General features: G+C 26.8%; 1 long non-coding RNA gene across 2 annotated transcripts; it reads left to right on the top strand.

Annotated features, from left to right (window-relative positions):
* Window positions 1-828: 828 nt before the first annotated feature.
* On the top strand, window positions 829-4,243 carry LOC136081828 (uncharacterized). 2 transcript variants are annotated; one of them, XR_010639166.1, is made up of 7 exons: window positions 829-996; window positions 1,725-1,781; window positions 1,866-1,995; window positions 2,578-2,676; window positions 3,328-3,472; window positions 3,775-3,828; window positions 3,914-4,243. It is a non-coding gene; the product is annotated as an uncharacterized LOC136081828 (long non-coding RNA). The 2 variants fall into 2 exon arrangements; XR_010639165.1 differs by having other exon boundaries at window positions 1,866-2,676.
* The last annotated feature ends 3,421 nt before the right edge of the window (window positions 4,244-7,664 follow it).

Below are 7,664 nucleotides of genomic sequence, written 5' to 3'. Positions count from 1 at the left end.
TGTGTAGTTTTCGTTAGTGTGTTTTATCGTTGTTTTAACCAACATTGAGTTTAGCGCTTCAGGTTTTAAGTAATAATTGCTCATGCGGAATTAGTTTCTTAGGGAATACTTTAACAACCATTTTCCGTGTAATTCTCCCTGGGGAATTACTTATTCCGCAATCACTGATCGTCATTCAGAGCGATTGTTAGATGCTATTATCCAGAGGGGTTTGTTTGCGTAACAATCGTTACAGTTTGATTTTGACCTTTAGCTCTTAAAAATTAAATTTTTTTATGTTGGTTCGAATATATTAAAAGCGTCAAATTGACCGGTTACAAAACGAAATTATAAGAAAAAAGAATACATAAGTAAAAAGACAGTTGCATACTAACAACTTTTGATTTTCAAGAATAATTAAAACCAGTCGCAAATAATATTCAAATTAATTTTGATAATATTTTTGAAGAAAAGGTGGTTATTTAAAAAAAAAGTTTGTACTTATTGCTTACAAGAGCAAAATGCCATTTATTGATTAGAAGAGATTGCCCAGTAGGCACGCAACGTTTTATTCACGTTTCAATCACGTGTATTTTAGGTGACTTCGTCCAGGTAACTATTTTACGTGAAAGTTACGTGAAAGTTACGTGCCAAAATATCGCGTTTAAGGAACTTTTTTTATTCTTAATAAAAACCTGTGATAAGAAATATAAAATTATATTTTTTATTATATTAATTATTTTTTTATAGTATAGATTTTGTATTCATTATATTAGTTATAATTATTTTACTTTTATGATGATATAATTAATTTTTATTGTAGTTTAATCATAATTAAAAAAAAAAAAAATTGGTCTATATTATATCTTATAACGCAATGCATTTAAAACAAAACTAAATAGTCCAATATATTTTAAGTTGTAATATCTAATATCCAAATTACATCAAATTAAGTTAAATAAATTAGTACCAAGCGTCCCTATTTGCCACACAAATAAGATTAAACTCAAATACAAGGTATGCTTTTTTTCTGCTTTATGATATAATATTTTAGACTGGCGAATTTGTCCATTTTGCTTACTTAATTTAGTACAAAATAAGTTATGTTATAGCGAATTTAATATCAAATTGAGTAAACTACAAGGACAAATTATAAGTTCTAGCAGAACTTATTGTTGATTCTTGAGCAATAATAATGCCTGTAGAACTTCTGCATACATTATTACTCAAGAGTCGATTAGATAAAAACCAAAAATAGATTTTCTTCTATTATTTGGTTTTTATCAACAAGGTTAAAGAATTTATCCAAGATAATATCAAAAAACAAATGTATTATGTTATTTATTATTGATATATGTATATATTATTATTATATACTTTATCTTTTTGTAATATATGACATCTTGATCTTGTGCTTTACTTGTTAAAAAAGGTTAATACTTATTTATTTCATTTTTTTAATATTATTTAAATATTATATGATTAATATATATATTTGAATTGTATTTATGAAATTATTATTGTATATATTATATGACTTTTATTGCTATTGTTATTATGTACAATATAAAACAGGTTATTAACGCGGATTTGTTCAATGTTTTCCCCACAAAATGATGATTATGATGCTATTGTATATGAAACTGCATTAAACTTATCTTTCAATGTTGACAACCTTCCAATATGTAAATCAAATTTCTCTCGAATATAGCATTGCTTTTTTAAAAAATTGTTTTATGATTTAGATCAAAGAAATAGCAACACCAGAAAATTTTATGCCAAAACAGTTGGCGACTCACCATGTAAGACTTGTGTTAAAAGTATGTGATTTAAGATAATCATTTAATAATCATATTATTGTTTATTTTTTATTTGTTTCTTTTTAGCTAAATTTGGTGCCGCTAGCTATTATTGGAGAAAATATCGACTTATTCATTAGATAAAGTTTGATGCATGCTCTTACCCGGTTTCCTTCTTCACGTTTCAATCATATATATTTTAGGTGACCTCGTCCAGGTTACAATTTTACTTGATTGAAGCATGAAAGTTATGTTGCCAAATATTGTGTATTTTGGATCTTTTTTTATTCTCAATAAAAACCTATGATTAGAAACTTGGAAAGATATTCTTTATTTTATTTACTATTTTTTTATATTTGAGTTTCAGGGATTATTTTTTTTGGGATATTCCCGGAATACCGGATATTTTTCTGAAATTTATCTTTTTCCAAATATCCGGAAAGTTTTCCATACATGCAAGTTAAAGTATATATTATTATCATCAACTTGGCTGAATGGAAAATTAAGGGAAAAATTAGGGGGAAAGTATTCTGATTTTTATCAGGATATTTTCTGCAAACAATTTTCAAAATTTTTAAAATATAATGATTATATGAAATATGTAGTTTATATTATTGTAATTACTTTTTATTATACTTTTATAATAATATAATTATTTTGCATTGCAGTTTTATAATAATAAAAAGAGTATCAGGATATCTTATAACATCCCAATGCATTTTTGACAAAAATAAAATGTTGCATATATAATATTTTATCTAAACATATATTATTTTATATCTAAGTTTTATCAATTTAGGTTTAATAAATATATTACAAAGCTTAGTTCAAAATCGTGTAACGTTATGGCAGATAATTCTCATATTGCAACATGCAAAAGATCAAACCTTAATACAAGGTATACTTTTTTTTTCTACCCTATTATATAATATTTTTGACTGTCAAATTTGTCGATGTAATTAATTTAATAATAAATAAGTTATTATACCTTATTTAATATTAAATTTATTAAACTACATGACAAATGATAAGTTCTGTATAAAATATTATTGACTAGGAAGATCCAATTATATTGTTATGTTATTGCCTAGGGATATCATTCTGTAGTAAGACACAATAACCTTTTAACTTTTAAAGTTTGAGAAAATTCACTTTTCCCTCTCTTCGTCTTTTTTTGTAATCGCACCCTGTAGCAAGAATTTAATTTAATTCATATCTTGTTGGAGAATGCAACTTGATTCTGAGTTGAATTTTCAGCACTCGGTATTTATTGGTGACCTAATTTGACAATATTTTATTATACATACTTTTAGTTTTATACTTAATATATTGTATATAATTAGGGGTAGATGAGGCTCCTTAGCCGTGGTGAATGTTTCCACAGCAAAAGGAGCCTCTAGATAAAAATCTCACCATGGGTAGGAAAATCATGATATAAAATCCCCACTATAATGTTGTGTGGTTATGTGGTAACTATTACATTTTTAAAAATTGTTATAATTTTTCTGTGTGCATTCTAAAATTACATCTAATGTTCAAAACTTTGTAGATTACTCATTTAAAGCAACTTCGTGGACAGTCACCTTTGCATCTAGTGAGTTAATGTATGAGCAAGTTAATGCAGAAACAAGTGCAAATATAAGAAGATGGAAAACAAAGAAAACAAATTATTTAATCAGATGCTATCACATAATGTGAGTACAGGTCTTTTTCTAATCACGGGCATCAGTTATTAACTTTATATATAGATATATATTTATCTATAGACAGATATTAGATATAGATATATATATAGTTAAACAATATTTTTTTAGACTTGTATTTATTATTTTGTACTTCTTTTTTTTATTTATGTCGACTTTTTTGTTATGTCTTTTTTTATTAAATCCTTATTTATTTTTTAGCAATAAGAGTATAAAATTAGAAGGCAAATGACTTTTTTTATTTTTCTACATTGTATGTAGTATTGTTTTCTTAAAATTATTTAATGATTTAGATAAAAGAAAACAACTAGAAAATCTTGTTGCCAAAATGGTTGGCAACTTACCAAGTAAGATTTGTTATAAAAGTTTGTGATTTAAGATAATTATTAAATAATCATATTATTGTTTAAGATTTTATTCGTTTCTTTTCAGCTAAATCTGATTCATTAGATAAAGTTTGATGCGTACTCTTTTTGGAGAAAATATCGACTGATTCGTTAGATTATGTTTGAAGCGTGCTTTTTTGGGAGAATTTATCGACTGGTTCGTTAGATTAAGTTTGAAGTGCGCTCTTTGTGGATCGAAGCGTGCTCTTCGTAAGTTGCAGATCTATGATTTTGTACTTATTATTTATTGGATATAAGGAGGATATTTTAACAAAAGTGCAGCTTTTATTACAAATTCAAAATGTTTATGTCAAGAACTAATATACTGACTAATAAAACCATGTAATTTAATACGTATTAAATATTTCCTCGACGATGAGTTTTTTTTCTTTACATGGATCCAAACACTTCGTTTTTATAAAGCATAGTTATTGCTTAAATATTACGTGCCAAAATTAACGTAAAAAGCACGTCTTTTAGACAGTTCATGGGGACCAAAAAGTCACCAAAATATCATGTGCCAAAAGTAACGTGAAAAACACGTCCATAAATCACGTGAATTGGTCATTTTATGGGGACCAAAAAGTCACCTAAATGTCATGTGCCAAAATAACGTGAAATTCACGTTTTTGTCACGTAGCTGTGCATACTGGGTGCATAGAAACAATTAAGACTAACCTGTCATAGAAACAATTAAGACTAACCTGTCAGCCAAAAGATGTCCTTTGTATTTAATGCTTAACAATTAAGAAAAGAAAACTGACCACATGTGTGATGCCACAGAAATGGCATTACACATCTGATAAGTTTTTTTTTTCTTAAAATGCAGACTCAAGAAAAAATTCGACCTATCAACTGCGAGAAAAAGATCTTATTTGTGAGCTTAAGTAGTTTAAAAAATATTTAATTCAAAGAAAAAATAATGCAAAACCAAAATAAAATACTGTTTCCATTAAAATAAAACCTTTGGATTACCATTGCATTTTTATTTTGCAAAATATATTATAATGTTAAGCTGCCGTTTGACAACTGCTTTCCATTTTCGGGATGCAATGAGAGTATACCATGAGAATATTAGCAGACAGCCGGGGAATACTTATGAAGAATTTGAAACTTTAAAAGTAGTAGTTGTATGGAGTTTTATGGAAGATATTTTGATTAATTGGAGAATAAGTTACCGAAACAATCTCCTACTACTGAGGGACTTCTATTATCAGTCAATAGTGGTAAAAAATGTAATTAAAAGGTAGTTACAAACCTTTATAAATCTTTATATCTTTCATATCGTGCTTTACAGAAGTTTGGCTAACGAAAAATTTGTCTGTTTTAAACTAAAAAAACGAATAAAATGTTATTAATAAAAAATAATAATGTTTGATTATTTTATAATGTTTTATTTCATATAGTTTTGTCTTGGCTTTTAGTAAACGATTGCAATGATAAACTCCATTAATGAAATCATTTAGCAATCATTTTTAACAATAGACGCCACGTTAAGGTGAGCCAGAGCTGTTTCAAGTCACAGCATTTGCAATGAGAATTTTGCAAGCCGCGGCATTTACAATGAGCTTTTCCGAGTCACAGAACTAGCAATGAGTTTTTTCAGGTTTTCGCTGAATTTTTACAAAAATTTTTACTGAACATTTACAAAATTTACATAGCTGACGAGCAAGTTTGCCTAAATGCAAAATTTAAATAAAGCATTTATTTGAAACTAACTGTTGCAATTTTATTGTACGTGACATTAAAACTGCCTAGCACATTAAAAATGTTTTGTTAGAGTGGATACATTTAATAACCAAAAGTATTGTTTATAATACATATAACTTAAATCATAGTCATAAGAATAAAATGTCTGGAAAAAAATGCTGTTTCTTTTGTTTTACCGTTTTATGTTTAAACTCGTAAAAACGACCCGCTAAAGGCGCAAAAAAAGATGAACTTTATTTAACATTACTTTATCATGCTGTAATGGTATATTTTGGAGTTTGTGTCTATGAATTAAAAAATAATACAGTTTAAATGATTTTTAACCCTTTGACATATCTTTGACATATATATATATATATATATATATATATATATATATATATATATATATATATATATATATATATATATATATATATGAATATATATATATATATGTATATGTATATATATATATATATATATATATATATATGTATATATATATTCATATATATATATATATATATGCATATATATATATATAATATATATATATATATATATATATATATATATATTCATATATATATGTATATATATATATATATATATATATATATATTGTATATACATATATATATATATATATATATATATATATATATATATATATATATGTATATATATATATATATAGAGAGAGAGAGAGAGAGAGAGAGAGAGGGAGAGAGAGAGAGAGAGAGAGAGAGAGAGAGAGAGAGAGAGTGAGAGTGAGAGAGAGTGAGAGTGAGAGAGAGAGCATTAACTCAACGATAAAAAAAACAGAAATATCGTAGCCAATAGAACGTTAGTGAATAATTTGCCTAGCAAGTTTTGGATCTACAGGTAAATAGTTGCTACTGTTTTAAATTTTTTGAATATATAATAAAGTAATGACACAAAGTTCTTGAATCTGATTAATTTATGAATGTTTTGTATCTACTTAATGCAGAGGCGGACTCACCAGGCGAATTGGGGAGATTTCTCTCACTAGTGTAGTAAAAATTAAAAAAATACGCGCCAAGTATTTTTAGTTGTTATTCATTACATTACAGTTAATATATGTAATATAAAGGTATTAACTATTTGGTAATAGATACTGACAAGTTAAAACTGTTTATTATTTTGACAATTGTATTTGGTTCACGGCAGTATACCTATACCCGATTGATTCATGGTCTGTCTTTTAAAAAAAACGTGGGCCGATAGATTTTTGAACGTCATTGTTCGATCTGTCCCCAATCTGCTTCTGGCTTAATACGTTTTCAACTTTAGCCATGTTTTTTATTTTATATTTACAGGTTTTTTAAAAGGCATTTGAAACTTGCAATGAGAATACCGGAAAATTTGGGCAACCAGCGGCGAAACAGTGGTTTACTAACCTGGAGAATTATTTGCACGAAGAATACCAAACAAATGCTTCAGAGTTCTTACTATCAGAAAATTCAAGTAGAATGTTAAATTGAATGAAGCAGGGTTTACATTGGCACGGACATTAAAAAGGCTGAAAATAGTTACATCTAAAGATATAAAAATGTTTATCGCATAGACATAAAACACAAATAAAGGTTCTTGGCTGTGTACCCAGAGATGGAAATTACCAAAAACCTCTGGTTATATTTCTTGGAGCACAGCCTTGTTACAATTTAAATCATGTGTACCCATCTGACTATGTTCTTGGTAGATCCATTAACAGGTGATTCTCAAGCGAGTTTTTTTCATGGTTGGCTAATAACTTCTATCCATCCGAAAGGAACATGTTACTTTTCCCATAATTGTTTTTATGGACGGCCATACAACGCATATGAATTTCAGTGTCAATGAGTTCTGTCGAAACAATAGGATTGTTCTGCATTGTTATTTTAAATTTTCGAACGTAATAAAACGGAATTGAAAATGTTTTTAGAAACAAGAATATTTTTGTTCCAGTTTTGAAACGAGTTGAATTATTTGATATCTATAATTATTATAATATAATATATAATATACTTAATAGTATAATACATTATAACATAATATATAATATATATAATAATATAATAATATATCATTCGGGCTTAACTGAA

Source organism: Hydra vulgaris, chromosome 06 (genome assembly GCF_038396675.1).
Source record: "Hydra vulgaris chromosome 06, alternate assembly HydraT2T_AEP".
In the NCBI taxonomy this organism is placed as follows: Eukaryota; Metazoa; Cnidaria; class Hydrozoa; order Anthoathecata; family Hydridae; genus Hydra; species Hydra vulgaris.
This window is presented reverse-complemented; position numbering and strand designations above follow the sequence as displayed.